We start from the raw sequence: 18724 nt of genomic DNA, 5'->3' as shown, positions 1-18724 counted from the left end.
TGGTGGATGCAAAAACAAAATGTTACAATATCTAGATGCTACTCTGATGCCCTTCTTTAGGAATCCCAAACATAATTCCAGACAGTCCTAAATAAATGCAGAACTGCCATCTTACTGCTGCCTTCAGACGCAAGTATAAATCCGTCCAGGTTGTGAACTTTAGGTTAGTTGAAATCTTCACATCTGAGGCTCTCACATTTTGCTATCAGACTGTCCTATGTCATGTTTAACATCTTCTAACAGTCCAGGTCTTCCCTGGACCAGAAACAAGCATCCTGGGACCAGTTTCAGGGTATCACCCTTCTTCAGCCAGTCTAGCTTGAATCTGGTGGCATAGCAAGCACGGGACCCACGTCTGGGCATACCCTTCCCACTTGGGGCGACAAATGCAAAAACAACTGATGATGGACGGAATGGCCTGGCAGTTCGGGCTGGACTGTTCCCATGAGGAACAGGGTCAAGACTGATTTGCATATGGCTGGGTTCAAACTGGGGTGGCATGGTGAGCAAAAGAACAATGGATTAAACCCAGATCTGTGACTGGGGTGAGTGTTTGCATTGTCAGCACTCTGTCCACCATCCTTTTGTGTTGCTAAAGTTGCCCTAAGTGGGAAGGGTATGCCCAAACGTGGGTCCCTTGCTCACTGTGCCACTGGATTCAAGCTTGCCTGGCTGATGAAGGGTGAGACTCTTAAACCGGTCACAGGATGCTTGTTTCCGGTCCAGGGAGAATCTGGCCTGGCAGTTCGGGCTGGACTGTTCCCATGAGAAACCGGGCCAAGACTGATTTGCATATGGCTGGGTTCAAACTGGGGTGGCATGGTGAGCAAAAGAACAATGGATTAAACCCAGATTTTTGACTGGGGGTGAGTGTTTGCATTGTCAGCACTCCGTCCATCATCCTTTTGTGTTGCTAGAGTACATAGTGGGATTCTTTTAAATTCATGCATAGGGTGTTGAAAGCAAAACTACAATCTCAAATGTACCATGCATTTGGCTAAAATGAAAAGGCTGGGTGAATGGGTCACACATAGCACTGGACCGCGTGGCAGCTTTGTGTTCTGCTGAAACTCTGGATCGGATCCAAAGTAGCCTCTTAACTTTTCCAAGGGCCAGGCACTTCTTTAAATGAGAGGTTTTGATAATTTAAGGTTGTGCACAATATTATTAACTACAGGAGCCACAAGTGTAAGCCTTGTAGCAGAAATTGAAAGGAGCAGCATAAGTCTTCAAAGAATACTATAGCTCTTTATGAAGTAACAAATAAAGAGGCTGGGCAAAAAATGGGCTGGTGTGCAGGCCATCATCAAGTTTTTGCTTTCCTCAGTGCAACACCCAAGGTTTGATGGCTATTCCGTTATATGGGTCCCGGGCTCACTGTGCCACAGGAATCAAGATGCATCTCACTGGTGAGGAATAAGTAGGTCAAAGCTGGGCTGAGGTTGCATGTTTATCGTGTAGAGGAGTTGGCCTGGCAGTTTGAGTTGGACATTTCCTATTGCAGCAAGACTGGCTCTTGTCTGGAGTTTCAAATTGGGCCAAAAAAAGGCTGACATGAGTCCAGTCCAGTGTATTTACCGATGGGTGATATTAAATCAAGCATTCCATCTCTCACCTTTTTGTTTTCTTGAACATTTTAGCTGTACCATAGTTTTTAACATACCAAATCAGGTTGTACCTATTCACAGAGTGGCACTTAAAGTGGCTTGCTTTCCTGATATGCCTCCTTTTTGAGGGTAGATAAATGCTCTATCTACAAATGAGGAAAACGCTTGTGGAAATTGCTCCCTTACTTGCTGAGCTGACTCTTCTGAGTGCTGCCTAAAAAGATTTTATCAGCCACCAAGGCTCCCTGTTTGCAACAACCCACCTCAGATGCTACAAACCAGCCTTACAAAGCTTTTGTTGGAACACCTAATTGTACAGTCATGAGAAAGTGTTCAATTTTCATGCCTTGTTTTCTTGCATAAACGGATCTATTCTTAAACAGATCACAAACCAAGATTACTATCCACTTTTATCTATTGCAACCACATTCCACAGAACTGCTTGTACTTGCAAAGATGTTTCCCTGTTCAAATTTGATTTTCCTACTATCCTTCAATCAACAGAGATTGTGTTCTATACACTGATGATGCCCCTTCAAATGCAGTAACCAAATAATCTAAATATCTAAAGTCCTCTCCCTCTACTACCTAACTCATATATGCTTCTGTTTATCTGATAGAGACTTCTAGCTGCATATTCCTTACCTTTGAATCTCCCAGGTGTCAGATTGGATCCAGAAGATTTTTTGCCTGAGCAGTACCCCAGCGCATCCTCGGGTGTCTTTGCTCGGTTCACGTGTTGGCGCTTGAAGTGATGTCACGTTCACCTATATAGGCACCACCCAGGGGCATCAGTTCTTTTCTTTCCACGCCAGTTAGCGCTGATCCGGAGAAGAGCTACCCTTCAGTCTCTTATTGATTGGCTTTTTTCATCATTTTGTCAAATATTTTTTGCAAAGTGTGTCTAGAATGTCATCTAGAAAAGTAGTGTTTAAACCGCGTGGTGCCTGTCACCACACCATGTCGGTAACAGTCATGTACCTGGTGTGCTTATGGTGTCTCGAGCTTGTCCATGACTCAGTCGTGCTTGGACTGCCGGGCCATGACGTCAAAGGTTTTGAGGTAGCGGTCCCTAAAAGCTGCTTGCGGCCCGGCAGTCTATGCAGTTTAGAGCAACTCCTTGGAGGTCTCGGTCCCGATTGAGAAGAAGGTCGTGGGACTGCTCCAGGAGCCCCAAGTCTTATTTTTCTCACTCAAAGTCCTTGGGACATTTGGGAAAGAGGCACAAGAAATGAAAGAAGTCAAAAAGGTCTTCAGCTTCTCCTCGTTTGTCAGCCGATGGGACAAGCTCAGAACATCTGTGTTCCAGTCAAGGTTTCGCGGAGACGTTGGCAGGTCCGACTCAGTCTCCCCCTTGTTTCTGGGAGCTGGAGTGACCCCCCCCCCCCACTCAATTAAAGGTCCTTTACTAGGTGAAGCACTGCATATTCGAACAGGTTGTCCCCTCCGGAGTGCCTTCGGGCCTTGAAGGGTCAGAGAAGGCACCATGAGGTTCTGCACTGATGGCTCTGCCGGCCCTGATGGGGTCTCGTGGATCCGTCAAGGATCTGGACCAGCTACAGTCGTGCCAACGTGACCTTATTTGCGACCAGTCCTGACGGCAATGCTTCTGGCACCACCATCACCCACTAGCAGTGCCAGCCTCATTCTCATCCCTGACAGCTCGGAATCGGAAAGGCTTCGCTCGGTGCTGATTCCAGTGGCAGGAGGGCCCATTGGTCCTAGGTTATTGCCTGAGCGTTTTCTGGAGCAGTGTGGCATGGGGGAAGAGTGGGAGGGGTCACTGAACCCTTTAGAATATTAGTTTGAGGCTCCCAACTTCATTGGACTGGTATGAGGAACTAGGAGATGCCAGTGGACCGAACACCTCTCCAGATCCTGGCTTGCTGTCTCCGCCTACCATGGCTACGGAGGAGGAAGCATCTTATGCAATGGTGGTACAGAGGGCAGCCGAGGTCCTTGACTTTGAACTTTCCTCTGTGGCGGTCAAGACTAACCTCTTGACGGAAATGCTTCAGTCTTGGGCTTCCTCATCCGAACCTCTATTGCCCTTCAGTGATGCCCTGCTGGGTACTTGGTCCAGGCCCTGCACAGGGGTTCCTGTGAACAGAATAATTGCCCGCCACCATCGCCCTGCCCCGGGTGATCTAGTTTCCTCACCCATAACCCCACCCCTGAGATCTTCGTAGGCCAAGCCTCAACGTCCCATGGCGTTTTCCCTGCCGCCCCCGCACAGGGAATCCAAGAGGCTGTGCAGCTTCGGTAAGAAAATATATTCTTCCACCAGCCTAGCATTGCCATCGGTGAACATTGCATGCCTTTTGGGCCATTATTCCCATAACCTGTGGGATACGGTTGCGGAAGTGCTACCCTAGGTCCCGGGCCGTCATTTCTCGAGCAGTGAAAGATGGGAGGGATGCAGCAAAGTTCACCATTAGGTGTGGTTTGGACACAACTGACTCGCTGGGCAGAGCGGTTTTGTCGACAGTGGCCGTTAGGCTTAACACCTGGCTGAGAACTACTGACTTTTGGGGGGTCTCCAGGTCAGCCTCATAGACATGCCCTTCAACAGGACTCATCTCTTGGGAGAGAAGGCAGAGTCAGGGCTGGAGTGCTTCAAGGACTCACAAGCTATGACCAAGTCCTTGGGCCTCTCAGTGACACCTTGCCCCTAGTCTGCCTTTCGCCCCTTTTGTGGCTACAGAGAAGGGGCGTGCCACAGCATCAACCCTATGTCAGCCACCATCCTAGTCAAGCGCCCCAAATTGTGAGCACATGCGGTGCATTCTGACCCTGTGGGTGTGGTAGTCAGAAGCCAGATGCAATATGCAGACTCTGCAATGGGACCTGAAGTTCCAGTGGGCGCAGCATCAGGGAAATCTCTCTGAAATGGTCCAGATCGCGGAGGAAACTGCAAAAGACCTGCAGTGGCAGCTGACGAACTGTGATTGGGTCAGAGGCAGACTCCTCTCCCTTTCCCAACCAGATCTGACAGCAGTGTTAGATGTGTCACTCCTGGTATGGGGCAGCCATCTGGGAGAGGTGGAGTTCAGAGGACTCTGGTCTCTGGCAGAATCTGGACTCCACATCAGCTTTCTGGAGCTCTGGGCAATCTGGCTAGCACTGAATGCATTTCTTCATTGTGTCAAGGGGAAGTTAGTGCAGGTGTTATTGGACAACACCATCACCATGTGGCACTACAACAAGCAGGGCGGGTTAGGATCATGGACCCTTTGTCAAGTGGCCCTGTGCCTCTGGACATGGCTGGAACAGCAGGGCATAACCCTGGTGGTTTAACACCTTGCAGGCCCTCTGAATGCTAGGGCGGAAGAATTCAGCCGTCAATGCCTAGTGGATCACAAGTGGTGTCTTCATTCTGAGGTGGCTCAAGGACTCTTATAGCAGTGGGGAGAGCCTCAGTTAGAACTGTTCACCTCTGAAGAAAATGCACAAGGTCAGTAGTAGTTTTGCACATTGGAGTTTCCAAGGTGGCTATCGTAAGGATATGCTTTTCGTCTCCAGTGGAGCTCAGGCCTACTGAACACCTTTCCGCCCATACCAATTCTCCCCAGAGTTCTCAAAAAGATCAAGAACGACCATGCCCAAATCATCCTTGTGGCTTCTGAAAGTCGGGTATCCTGAGCTTCTGAAAATGAGCATAGATCCTCTGATCAAGCTGCTCCTTCAAGAGGATCTTCTTTTGAGGCAGCAAAGGAGGGTCCTTCACCGAACCTGTCAACTCTCCGCCTCCTTGCATGGAGATTGAATGGCGACAGTTGATAGTTTTTTGCCTTCTTTCTGAAGTCTGTAGGGTTATTCTGGAAGCTAGGCGTTCCTCCGCCAAAACTGTACACGCCTGCTGATGGCAAAAATGTGTACAGTATTGTACAGAAAAATGTATCAACCCTCTTTCTGCCTCTCTTTCTGATATCCTTCTCTTCATTCTTACCATTGCCCAGCAGGACTTTGCTCTGGGCATTCTTATGGGCTATCTCTCTGCTTGGTCTGCCTTCCTGCGGCTACCTGACCAACCCTCTTTATTTAAGCCCCTATTGTAAATAGGTTTCTCAAAGGGCTTGTACATATGTTTCCCCCCTTGCTCTTTATCATGCCTAAGTGGGATCTTAATGTAGTTCTTGCATACCTCATATGTGCTCCCTTCAAGCCGCTGCACAATTGTCCCCTCTGGTTGCTTACCAACAAGACAGCCTTCCTAATGTCAAGAACATCTGCCCTGGGGGTGAATGAGCTGCAGGCTTTATCATTCAAGCCTTCTTATCTCTCTAGGTTCCCAGACAAAGTGGTGCTTTGCCCCACGGCCTCTTTCCTGCCGAAAGTGGTGACCCCATTTAATTTGGGACAGTCTGTCACCCTGCCCACCTTTTACTCTCCTCCACATCCCTCTAAAGAAGAGGAGCGACCCCACCGGCTGGACTAAAAAAAAAAACGTTGTCATTCTACCCACACAAGAGTTCTGGGTGGACGACCAGCTCTTCATGGGCAATGTTGGAGCTAAAAAAGGTTGGGCAGAAGAGAAACTAACCATTTTGCGCTGGGTTGTTCTCTGTATCAATATCTGTTATGCCCTAGCTAAAATGCAGCCTCCCAAGGGATTGCAGACCCTTCCCTCCAAGGGAAAAGCTGCAACCACACCGTTGTCTCAGAGAGTCCAGGCCAGGCAGCAACGTGGGCATCTCTGCACATGTTTACAAAACACTACTGCCTAGACAGTCAGGTCTGCAGGGATGGGCATTTCACCCTTTCGGTCCTGCAGGACTTGTTAGAATAGAATATTTGTCCGCAGCTCCCTGCCAGGATGGAATGGCTTGGGCATCTATTCAGAGGTAAGGAATCTGCAGCTTGAAGTCTCTATCAGATGAACAAATTACTTACCTTCGGTAACGCATTATCTGGTAGAGACTGCAGATTCCTTACAGACCCATCCATGCCTCCCTGCTCTGTGGACACATTTCTAGGCTTGGTCCTTTTTCAGGGCCCTATTTTGGATACACATTCATCAGTTCACTTCTTGGCTTTGTGCTTCTAGCGTGGAAAGTCGTCAAAAGTAAGTGACAGCCGTGCGCCTGGGTGGGGCCTATAGAGGTGACCACGACGTCACTTCCGGTGTCAATGATGCCGCTGCGCGGAACCAAATGCAGCCACCTGATGGTGCGCAGGGTTACTGCTCACGCAAAAATCTTCTGGATCAAGTCTGACACTTGGGAAATTCAAAGGTAAGGAATCTGCAGCTAGATATTGTCTCAACCAGGTGATGAGTTACCAAAGATAAGTAACTTGTTCTTTAATGCAAAAACAACAAGGTGATGGTTGGATGGATGGAATGCTCAAAATAATCTCAACCACTGGCAATTGCTTGGGGCCACATCCCATACCATCATTTTTCGCCCATGTTGCCAACTCAGTTTTAACCCAGCCGTATTCAACTCAGTCTTGACCCTGCTGCTCCTCTTGAGCAGTCCAGCCCAAACTGTCAGGCCAAGTTGACCCTGAACCGGAACACAAGCAACCTAGGGCCATTTTCACCCTAGTTAGGGCTCTTCAGCCAGGTATACCTTGGTTCCAGTGGCAAAGTGCGCACAGGACCCATGTCTGGGCATACCCGGTGCATATAAGGCATCAAATGCGAAAACAACTAGGTGATGAATGGGCTCAAACTGAGGTGGCATTATGGGTGAAAAATGTGCGATTAGCATGTGCACACACGGGGTTACCAGTGGTTGCGATTAATTCAAGCGCTCCATCCATCAACTGGTTGTTGTTTTAGTTGATGCCCTAAGTGCAACAGTATTGCCAGACGTGGGTCTAATGCTCACTGTCCTACTTGAATCAGGCTATACCTGGCTAATGAACCCTTATCAGGTTGGAACTGGTCTTTGGGTTGCTTGCATTCCGGTTCAGGGACTACCTGGCTTGGCATTTCGGTCTGGACCTTTCCCACTGGAGCAAGGTCAAGATGGATTTCCATAAGGCTGGATCCAAACTGAGGTGGCATGGTGTTAAAAAAACAATTGATTGGGTTGCGGCCCAAGTGCTTGCCAGTGGCTGGGATTAATTCAAGCATTTCATCCATCAACTTGTTGGTATTACTGTTTATAAAGAGCATTTTCCTAACTGACTGATGGTGAGCCTGGTTTTGCCACTGTATATATCTGATATCTGTATTGCATAAACCAAGCTCAAAGGTAACACTGTTTCAGGGTCCTATGTAAAGAGATTTTTAATGAGATTTAGCATTGTCTTCTCTGATCTTTGAACCTTTTTTGGCCATGCTTATAGAGACAGGTGTGCAGCAAACCAAATTTCTTTTCAGCTGTATCAACAGAACTTACTTGTCCCCATCAGTTTATCTTTCGTCCTTGGCGTAGCACTGATATGGCAATCCTTTAAGTGGTGAATAACACCATGAAATTCTAAATGGGTCAGGTTCTTTTCATAGTCCTTCTAGAATTTTGTTGACCTCTTTTGACATGTCCTGCCATGAGGCACTGATAAAATTCCTTTATACCGCCATAGAATTGGAGCTTTGTGTCTTGGACCAATTTTCTTAGTTTCTATAAGAATTTATTGGATGGGTTGGCTCCCTGTCTTTGGAGGCTTCAGGGTTAAAACGTAATTCTTACATTATTTGATATCTCCGTGAAGCTTCTACGAGAGCTGGGGGTGGGGCATCTTGATGCACCAATACAAAATTATCATATATGTGCCGTCATCAGTGGCTGTACAGTGACAGAGGGACTCTATCAGTACCATTGAGGGCATTTTAAACATAGGTTCTACTGAGGCAGAATTTCTTTTTGTTTCTTAATAATTTTCACCCACCTTGGTTCAAGGCCAGAATCTACACTGTTCATCTGCGTATTTATTTTTATAATGGAGTTTTATGTAGCCAGATAGCTCTAAATGGGTAGCAGAGCACTCCAGAAAAGAACAATACCAGGTGCTGCTCCTCCACTAGGGCGGAGGAGTGTCGCCTGCACCCCGCCCGCCAGCAGCTGCAAACCTTTTACTAAAAAACGATAAGAGGTCAAAGTGGACGTGCACTGCCGTTTCGGGCTGGCCAAACACACATGTGCAGTAGGCTCTCTCCACCCCAGCACTGTGCTGCTGGGCCCGAGAGAGCAGACACAGGCTCCCAGTCTGCCTGGGAGCGCCCTGGTTCGGCTCTCCCAGCCAACCCTGATGCTTCTCTGAGCCGCGTCGGGATTGGCCGCAGGGCAGGCTGGGAGCCTGTTCCTGCAGCCTGTCTGCGCAGGAGAGGAGCAGCGCGGAAGTGACAGCGGCAACGATTCAGGTAAGGTTTTTTTTATTGTTATTATTAATTCCCCCGGACGCGCCACCCCACCCCTAATTAGCACAGTGAGACACTCCTGATCAATACATACACACCTCAGGTTCTGTTATGTCTAAGTTACAATCGAGCAAGAAAAGTAGTTCGTGATTGAAGAATTTTAGGTCAATTGAAGGCCGAAATCTAAGTCTGTGCGACCAGACATATAGGGGGTTATTCTAACTTTGGAGGAGGTGTTAATCTGTCCCAAAAGTGACGGAAAAGTGACGGATTTACCACCAGCCGTATTACGAGTCCATTATATCCTATGGAACTCGTAATACGGCTGGTGGTATATCCGTCACTTTACCGTCACTTTTGGGACGGATTAACACTCCTCCAAAGTTAGAATAACCCCCATAGTCCACTCCCTTCTTGCTAAGCAGGAGCCGCTCATTGCCTTGGAGTCACCACTTGTTTTGCCCTGGCTCAGCTACCACCCATGCTGTCAAGGACAAGGAAGTCCATAGGTCGTATCAACCTCACATTTTAAGAATCGCTCTTTCACTGGTGTTATTGGCTGATTTGGTATTAAACCTTAATTTGACGTTTTAAGTCTCTTCTTTCTGATTTACCTTACTCCGTGTTTTATTTGTTTTCTTAATTGTATCACGAAAAAAAAACGTGTTTGCGTCAGCCTTTTGGTCCACTATCTTTGTTGCAGTCCATATTAAACAGCTGAAATGCTAACCCAGCAAGGATGGCAGCTTCTTTGCTGGCCCTGCGAAATGTATTCTCCATTTATCAGTTTGTCTGGTAACTGGATCACTTCGTTGTGAAACTACTTTTGTTGCACATGCATATTTTTTTTAGGTGTTGGTGCGTTACTTATATTGCTCTTGTACTTCACATGTCTCGGCTCGAAATGTTTAGTTTTTGAGGGGATGGGTGGATTTAAGATCGATTCGACATTGGATATACCGTCCCTGTATGTCAGGCCTGTAAACTGAATGCCTAAACTTTCTCAGGTGTGAAAAAGAGAGAGAGTCTGAAATGCCTTTCCTGTCCACATTAAATCTCAAGATGTAACAATCAAGCTTACTGACTAGGGTGCATTATGTTGAAACGACCAAATCATTCAGCAAATGCATCACTCACAATAAATATAACGTCTAGTATGTGGTATTCTTTATGAGAAGATATAAAACTTTTAGTGTTAAGTCAATATGCTTTGAACCTTTTGGCATCTCAATACTCTGTCATCGGTATCTATATACCAAAGCATTTGGTGAAACCTGGAACGACTCACGGCAGAGTGCATTTTTTTAAAACAGGACACAGTGCCATGGTAAACATCTTCAGGTGAAACTGCTATTTACAAGTTGTTGAGTGTACTCGGACGGTTTCTGCCTTTCACCACGAAGAGCAGGATGGAAGGGATGGGGAGGCAGTCCAGTACCTTCTGTAAGCGATAGGCTGCTTGCTATGTTCACAGGTCACATACGTCATTCAGGTGTTGCTGTGGCCAAGTCACATTCCGACCCACTAGAACTGGTTTGGTTTCAGCCAAATGCAATAAAAGGGTCTTCCAGCAATACAATCATCCCCTCTAGACAGTCCTCAAAAGAGATAAGAGAAAATAGCAATGCAATAAGCCTACTATAATCGACTGTCACTGAATGTTGTATTATGGCTTGGTTATGGGGATGTTAGTCTCCCACGTTAAAAGGAGTGCTACATTGATCCCACATCGAACAAGGTATCTTGGAAAAGGAATCACACTAAATCTGCCAAAGTGATTAAATGTGGTGTTATCACGGGAACAGAGCAACAGGGCGTTATCCGTTTTCCTCAGACAAAAATATCGATTTCACTTATCTAAAACATAGAATATCATATTTGACACCTGGTTCATTCTTTACTTTCCTAGATTTAGTTGTACCCACTTCTACCATATAGACGAAGACCTTTAGACAAGATCTGTGGATTCTGCTAGATGAGTATGTTTGAGTACTCACAGGTGGGATATGTTGCTGGAATGAACTTTCTTAACTAAACATATTTAGAAACATTTCCCCGATGCTTAGCTCCTATAGGCCCGGATCTCTTTTTGAGGGACTAACTCTGTGCTGTGATGTTTGTTTTCACTTTGAGTTATATAAAATATTTCTCAGCATCACAAAGCTCGAAAGACAGGGGCTCAATTGTATTTCCCTTGTAATTAAATTGTTTAAGACGTCTTTCCCACATCTATGTTGTCTGACTGTTGCAGCAAGGGCTCAATTAAAAACGTTGTTGTGGGTAGAAATAGGAAAGCAAGGGCTACAGGGCTTCAGCCTTGGGGTCTTGGGTGCTTTTCTCTGATGTCCTGGGGTCATTCTCGCCCTGACTTACAAAACTTGGCCAAGTTCAACCCCTTTAGCTCTTCACTCTCAGTAGTAGTGACTGTAATTAATACAGGCTTCTCAGAGAGTATGGGGGTGCTCAAGCTCAGAACTCAACAGCCAACAAGCAGCACAATAACTGATTATCCAATTCAGTGCTTTACTTTAATCCACACTTTAAATATAATGCTCTATTAAACAGTTCAACTGCACAGTTAGTACACTGGTGCTTGGACTACTGCACCATAGATTCTGCCCCCACTTTGGTACTTCTAAGCCAGGTCTCCCCTGGGATTTAGGGTATTCACTTGCATATATTGCAAGGCTCGGGGCAGATTACCCATTAGTTCAATCAGTAGTGCTCAGTTGTTCGACAGATTCCCTTTTGAGCATAATCTCACAACAGCACTGGCATCAGAGTCCTTTTCCTAGTGGCCTACGGGGACCCGCAGCACTCTTCTCTCCTCGCTACACCTTCTGGGGAGGAGACAAGCTGGCCGGACACATTCCAGCAGTCTGCCAGATAGACAGCAAGGGAGGCTGCTGTCCGACATCTTGCCGACATGCAGTGGCTCCAGTCAACTGCAAAGGTGGCTCCGAATCTTGGTTTTGGGTGGGGTGAGGGGCGGTGTAGCGTTCGGGTTGTCGAAGGTCATGACAGCAAGAGAACTGCTGCAACAGATTCTTCACCTACAGCAGCAGGTTACCTCAAGCACAATTCTTGATGCTGCCAGCAGTGTCTGACTCAGGCACAGTCTCTTGATGGTGGCACAACCCACTCTGGGCACAGTTCGTAGTTGCAATTACAAGTCGGCCTCGGCACAGTTCATAGTTGCAGCAGCAGTGTCTACCCCAGGCACAATTCTTATATACAGCTTCTTCTATCAAAGCAAGACTTCAGCTGATGTTTCTTCACCTGGGGTAACATGGTGTTAGGCAGGTGCCAGCACTCGTTGCACAGGCTGCTCTCCGGACACTGCTGCTTTATAGAGGGATGCTCCACACAGCAGTGTGGCCCCAGCATGGAGAACTCACATGGGAGACAGAGAGGTGTGAGTTTTCTGCATCTGACTATCAACAGCCACACTGAGCAGTGATCTTCAAGGAAGAGACAAAAAGCTGGCCTCACCTAAAAGAGTTCCTTTCACCTGAAGACCAACCCTTCATTTACACGATCTACTAAACGCAATACTGCAGGAAGACTAATCAACAGCTCTCCTAAAGAAAAGGTCAAATGAAATTTGTAAAGGAGACTTGCCTCCTCTGTCCTCACCTCTGTCTCCTCCTTCCAGCTTTAGGAAAGTCAGCAGTACACTTGCACTGTCTGGGACAACAGTCCCACCTTCATCTTGTGCACAGGAGTAGGCCAGGGGCTTCCAAAAGGGAACCCGCAGGCCTCCATTACCGTGGTACGCTCCTACAATAATTCTTGTACCACACAGACCTTATATGCACCATATAATCTTGGGATGTTAGCGCTACAATCTGAGCTAACACATAGGAGAACTTTACACAAGTGGGCCAGTATGCCTCCACTCCAGTGACGCAGACAAAAAGGTCTGGACACAACTGTAGACTCCCAAAACGTGGCATGCTGTCACCACTGCTGTAAATACTAAACCCTTGATAGTACGTCCTTCCAGGTCACAGGACAGCTCCAGGACCTCGTTGAAAATGCAGTGTTCAACTTTGCTTTACAATAAAGATATCTTCAAGGAATATGCATTAATTAAGTTAATTAATTGAATGTAGATTGTGCAGTGCTTTAAGGTTCCTAAGTTGGTGCACTTTTATTAGTTTGTTTTTCAGCCCCTCCTCACAACACTACCTTTAAGTGTTTCAGAGACCAATATTACATGCCAGTTGTCTCCTCTGTAGGCAACAATACGTTGCCTTGCGTTCACCATTCGTCATTGGCTGTCTGTATTAGGAAAACAAATTACCTACTTGAAATAGATTTTTAACGCTTAGAATATTTCTTCCATGTTCTGGAATTATAGTTATATTTTAAATAAATGTGAACCAAAATACATGTGTACTTCTGTGATCAAATACTTATATTTTGCTTCTGCTGCTTAGGGCTTATTGTGAATCCTTCTTATAATTGTATGTTTTGAAATAGTTTGTGGCCGTTATTCATTTTAATGAGGCACCTCTTGTGGATAATGAGCCATTTTACATTCTGTACCGATGGCCAGAACATGCGCTAAAACATGGAACACGTTTCTTTTACTTTTGCACTTTTGTTTCGCTTGTAGAGCGCTAATGCACCCCAAAACATAGCATTATACATTACTTTCATGTAAGGAAAAGTGGTTGAGTTCTTCCCGTTATGTATCGCTCTGTTCTGAATGAGTTCCGTCTGCAGGAGTTCGAGAAGCTAACTGGCAGGCAGGATCAGAGGGCCGAAGCTAACACTCCCAGCACCCACCACTCCCAGTACTCGGCTCTGACAAAGCTAAGGATACCATATCAGCATTCCCAGCCAGTCCCCTAATTTTAGACGTCTGAACTCCGCACCTGACTAGGTGCATTGCCTACATTGTAGGTATAACCTCACCCTCCTATTCTTGAACGTGGTACCAAGTTCCTGAAACAGGAGAGCTGGTCGGAACGCAGTCCCTTTCATTGCAGCACCAGACAAGGTGCTCTGTCCCTACAAATAATATTACCACTGATCCCAAACGGCACCCTGGAGCATCAGACAATTTTGGCAAAATTAGCTTTCCTAAGAAAAGGTAATTAACGCAGTGCAGTATATTACATTGTTCTGCTGTTTTGTCATTTTAATCCACATTAATTCAGAGCACTACAGAAAATTTTAACTTTTCTATAGAAAGAAAACTAGTCCCATTGAGCAGATCCTAAAGTGTAATTCCCCAACATACAGTGCTTTAGTTTACGTAGAAGCATAGAAACACCTTGTATGTACACTGTCTGCTCTTACTCCCTAAGTAAAATTGTTTGGCTACAACAAACCTACTGTTCACACTTTAATTATATACGTCTGCGTATGTTTTAAAGCTGGCCTTCAGTTTCTGGTGAATTCTTTGGGTGAATTCTTTGTCCACACGAGAGGCCTCTGGAAGCACATCTTTACTTTAACCCTTTCACTGTTGGGTTGTTTATACACAAGTGTCTCTTTGGTCTTTATGAGAACCCATACAATATATGATTTTTCTGCACATTTAGGGCTGTGTGTTGGTGCAAACCATACATCAGTGGCTCCCTGCAACATGAACACATAATAATGAAGTAAAGTGACGATAATTTCATTTTGTAAACAAATTTGCTCAATGCGTTGTTGCATTTCTAAAACTGACAAAAATAACCCCTGGAATGCTAATCAAGGAAATGTTGCCCTGAATGTCTAGTCTGGCATTGTCAAATATGTACGCGATTTCCTCGAGAGCGTACTGTTCACAATCAATTATAATTTCCAGAACATGGTAACACACAACATTTGACCCCAACTAGTTCCTCCACATCTCCTGAGTGTGCGGATGCCAGACATGTTTGGGTATTCTTTGGTTGCAGGGTGCCCACAGGAGATAAACTGGTTGCTGTGCATTTGGGAAGCTGAAAGCACAATGCCAGTTTAGAGTACGTGATTATTGGCTGTGGTATCACCCATAAGCTATAAAGAAACATAGCTCAGTCATATATTTGTAACATCTGCCTATCCTAAAATGTCTGTTGCCAGGTACCAGATCTCTGTCGTCCAGCCAGCTGGCCAAAACACACTGAACATGATATTTATCAGATTTTAAGCAGGTTTTCCCAAAACAATGTAATTCCCTTCAGTCTTCGTTAAGAAGGAAGATACCTCTGCCAAGGCTTCACCCATATCAGTGTTTCCCCTTTGCCTGTGAAAGGAGCGAGACGCTTGGTGCATTCTTAATTAGGCTAAGAAGTCCAAATAGCATCCATCTCTTTTCTGGGGCAGTCACACAAATCTGTGCCCCAGCAGGGAACTAGACACTGTTTTTCTTAGACTAAGAAACAATCCAAACAGCATCTGGATCTTTTGGAGGGGCATGGATAGAGAAGTATTATGAGATGACACATCTGTGTTAAATGAACCAGGAAGTGGATATTAGAAAGGAGAAACAGAGACCAATCCTAGTCCATCTGGTTACTTTCCCTACCTCCTGCTTCGCTTCCTCTGTTGGTGGTGTAGTGGGAGCTGTGCACCTCCTCCTGCCCTCTCTCCCACCAAGAGGAAAATGAAGGTGGATCTGGTAGACATGGCCGGGAAGGTGCTGGGATCAAAATAGCAGTTCTTACCAAATCACTCACACTCACCCTCCCATACCCCCCCTTCATCTGATATATCACGTCACTCGTGGCATCTCATGCCTTTTAATGAGGTGGCCGTGAGGTACACACTGAGCTGCATTTTAGGAGTTTGCTAGTGCCCATAACGGATAAGGCACTAACAAAGTTCTTGCTGGCACCCCAGACCAGGAGGCGCTAGTCTCTACACACCAGGTGCAAGGTCAGGGGTGTTACGAGGGGTCTTTTTCGCCATTGACATATTTATTTATACATTATAAGGGTGTCCTGGTGACACTCTTTAATAATGGATATGTAAACCATTAAGGCTCACAAAGGGTTAAGAAAGACCCTGTAGATCAGCATTGTACAATGTTTATGTATAGTGTAGTGGTCTCACTAGGAGGTGGTACACAATTCAAGATATGAGGCATTACAAAGAAGCAATTTTTTTTTTTTTTTTTTTTTACTCTGCCTGTCCTGTTGAAATAACTGCTGCTTTGGGTTAGGGGAGACAGTCTAGCATGATTTTACACAAACAGTGAAACAAAACTTTTTGATAAAAAGGAATCATTATTTGTATCCTCTTTGAATAACAATGAAATATGAAAGAATGTATTTTCAACAAAATCCCTTCTGATGTCGATTAGTTGGGGGGGGGGGCACTCATCCCATCTAGACAAAATTGTCACCTCTTTAATGCTTGTTTTAAAACTGCTGAAAGCTGTGAGCAGCTAAACGGGGATCAGAGAACTCTTGAAAAGTCTTCCACTGTGTTGTACCATGCTTGTTGTGCTTGTCAATGTTTGGTCCGTTTGAGTTAAAAACTCGTTTTTGCCGAAATCTGCAAATTATGCAACAGATGGTGGATTCTTGGCACGTAATCCACAATCTGGGACGTAATTTGCAGATTGTCTGCTTTCGAGACAGCCACAGGCTATCCGTATTCCAGCGACACCATGTGACCAGACAGAGACTGTTGTCATCTTGAAAACTTATAGAGGCTGGTGGTCCTGCATAGAGGTAGTTTAACATTCCAAACTCCACATGTTCCTGCAGCCCCATTTCATGGAACATTGGGCCCAAGTGCTTGGAGAACAGTCCAAGCCTGTGCTAGCCCTTCCATCTGTGGTTATAGGTTTCCAGGGTTGGCTTATGCTCCTGACCTTTTGGAAGGATGCTCTTTTCAGCTGCCACAGTCCGCTGTAATCACCCACTCACCAAAGTACAGCTAAATAGAACTCTGTATGGAGAACTCTACATCACGATTTCTTCCGACAGTTCAGAATGATCTGTTACCATAACCGTTTTGGACATAAAGGCAGTCTTTCTTGTTTTGAAAACCTTCCTTCAAGAAGTAAGCTAGAGACTGTTGCTTATCGAAAAGGATTAGGGGCTAATACTTACCCAACTGTTTCAGTGTGCTAACCTGTCAACTAATGGAACAAAAACCTGAATGAATTTTTGGTTAATAATTTGAGCGAGGCCTCATATTCCAATATCCTATTTGTGTATGTAAACAAGGAGTTGTGTTGGGAACCCTTGGTGTTGGAATATTTCCACTGCAATGTTTTGGATATTGACATTAACTGTATGTGCTTGTACATCTTACCAAACTCTGTTGTTAATACTGCTTTTGAAGCCAAATATTGGACTCCCACCTCTAGAATACGGCAGTTGATGTGTAATGTGGCTCCTCCACCACTACACACAAGAGCCAGTTTTGAAGTTTCGCCATAGCAGGAACGCTGATTGTCTCCCACACTTCATAACCTTGAAGTAGAGAGGCGATTAACTCACCGGCTCCCAGAGCCTGGCTTTTCCAAGTGCTCCAATGTGTTAAGCTGTGCACGTGAATTGGAGCAGTCGATCAAACGTACCAGAACTGTGCTAAATTATCAGGCACAGATTTAAAAATGGGCTTAGAATTTGTGGAAAGAAGCTTTGTGACACGTTGATTTAAATTTCCATTTGAAGGAGCATAATGGTTGTGTGTCAGTGAAATGACAACTAACTTAATCAAAAATGCACATTTCCATAAAAAAATAGAGACCCTTGAGTATGATTATGAGGTGTGTGTGTGAGAGAGTTATTCCCTGAGCAGACGCCAGGTGGATGTCGGTTCTCCGCCAGCTTTCTAGTGCTTAAATATTCCGGTACCGTACAAAACCTACGAGTGATTTTGTTTGATGTTTGGCTGCTGTACCGGAACCTTCTCGTTCTGCTTGACAGGCTTTCTGGTTAAATGTTAACTGCAGCCTGCCCGATCAAACCTGTAAAAAGATTCCTAAACCTGTCTCACGTTGTTGGTTCTGAAAAATACCTAAGTGCCAATAGAGGACGTTTTAGACTAACCTATTTAATGAAATTACACTCCAACCAGTGATAGTTAGAAGACATTATAGTATCTGTTTCATATCCCACATGTACCTGTATCTTATAGAGAATCTAAAAGTACTCCTGTTCCAGTCTACGTACAGGCGTTTTTCACACAAGCATGCCTTCCATAACAACATAGTAAAGATTTATGCCTTGGTCCTTATTTGGTATGTAGTTTTTAGTCACTTGTTACACCGAGATGGAGAATTCTCAGTTCCTACTGGTTAACCACCACAATGTTAGGTTGTGTTCGGCACCCCATGAGCACCCTCTGTCAGCTTATAGCGTGAAGCAGCTGTGCTGGGGGAGAGGAGTCATGGGGGAGCCACACTCAAAGCACTGTTCCTCATCCCACTCCACTCTCGCTCAGAATGAGTTGCCCTTCCTGCTTCCTATTCTTTATAACCCCGCTAAATATAAATAAATACCTTGCGTTCTACCTCTCTTTAAGAAACAACCCCCCACACACACTTAAACGTAAATAAATACTTGGTATTCTTCCACCCACCATGACCAATTTTAACACCACTTTTAACAACTCCATCCTCTGCCTGCCTTTTATATATATATATATATATTTTTTTTTTTTAACTGACATCTTTCCACTCACACCCCACACCCCCCTTGGCAAAGCACCTCTCACCCTGTCTAAGTATCAATACCGGACATCATCCCACCATCCTCTGCATCCTTTAAAGCTTTCCCTCTCGCCTTCTCCTGCTCTACCCACCCATCCAAAGTCCAGAGTGGGGACACGCTGACAACGGTTCTCGCTGAGCCAACTTGTGAAA

General features: G+C 45.4%; 1 protein-coding gene and 1 long non-coding RNA gene across 2 annotated transcripts in view; one reads left to right on the top strand and one right to left on the bottom strand.

Moving 5' to 3' along the window:
- Positions 1–18724, top strand: part of SEC23A (SEC23 homolog A, COPII coat complex component) — a 754311-nt gene that overhangs the window by 399792 nt on the left and 335795 nt on the right. The gene's annotated exons all lie outside the window — the stretch shown is intronic.
- Positions 1–18724, bottom strand: part of LOC138260279 (uncharacterized) — a 54407-nt gene that overhangs the window by 33797 nt on the left and 1886 nt on the right. The gene's annotated exons all lie outside the window — the stretch shown is intronic.

Source organism: Pleurodeles waltl, chromosome 9 (genome assembly GCF_031143425.1).
Source record: "Pleurodeles waltl isolate 20211129_DDA chromosome 9, aPleWal1.hap1.20221129, whole genome shotgun sequence".
Classification (NCBI taxonomy): Eukaryota; Metazoa; Chordata; class Amphibia; order Caudata; family Salamandridae; genus Pleurodeles; species Pleurodeles waltl.
The sequence above is the reverse complement of the archived record's forward strand: the minus strand, read 5'-3'. Positions and strand labels throughout refer to the sequence as shown.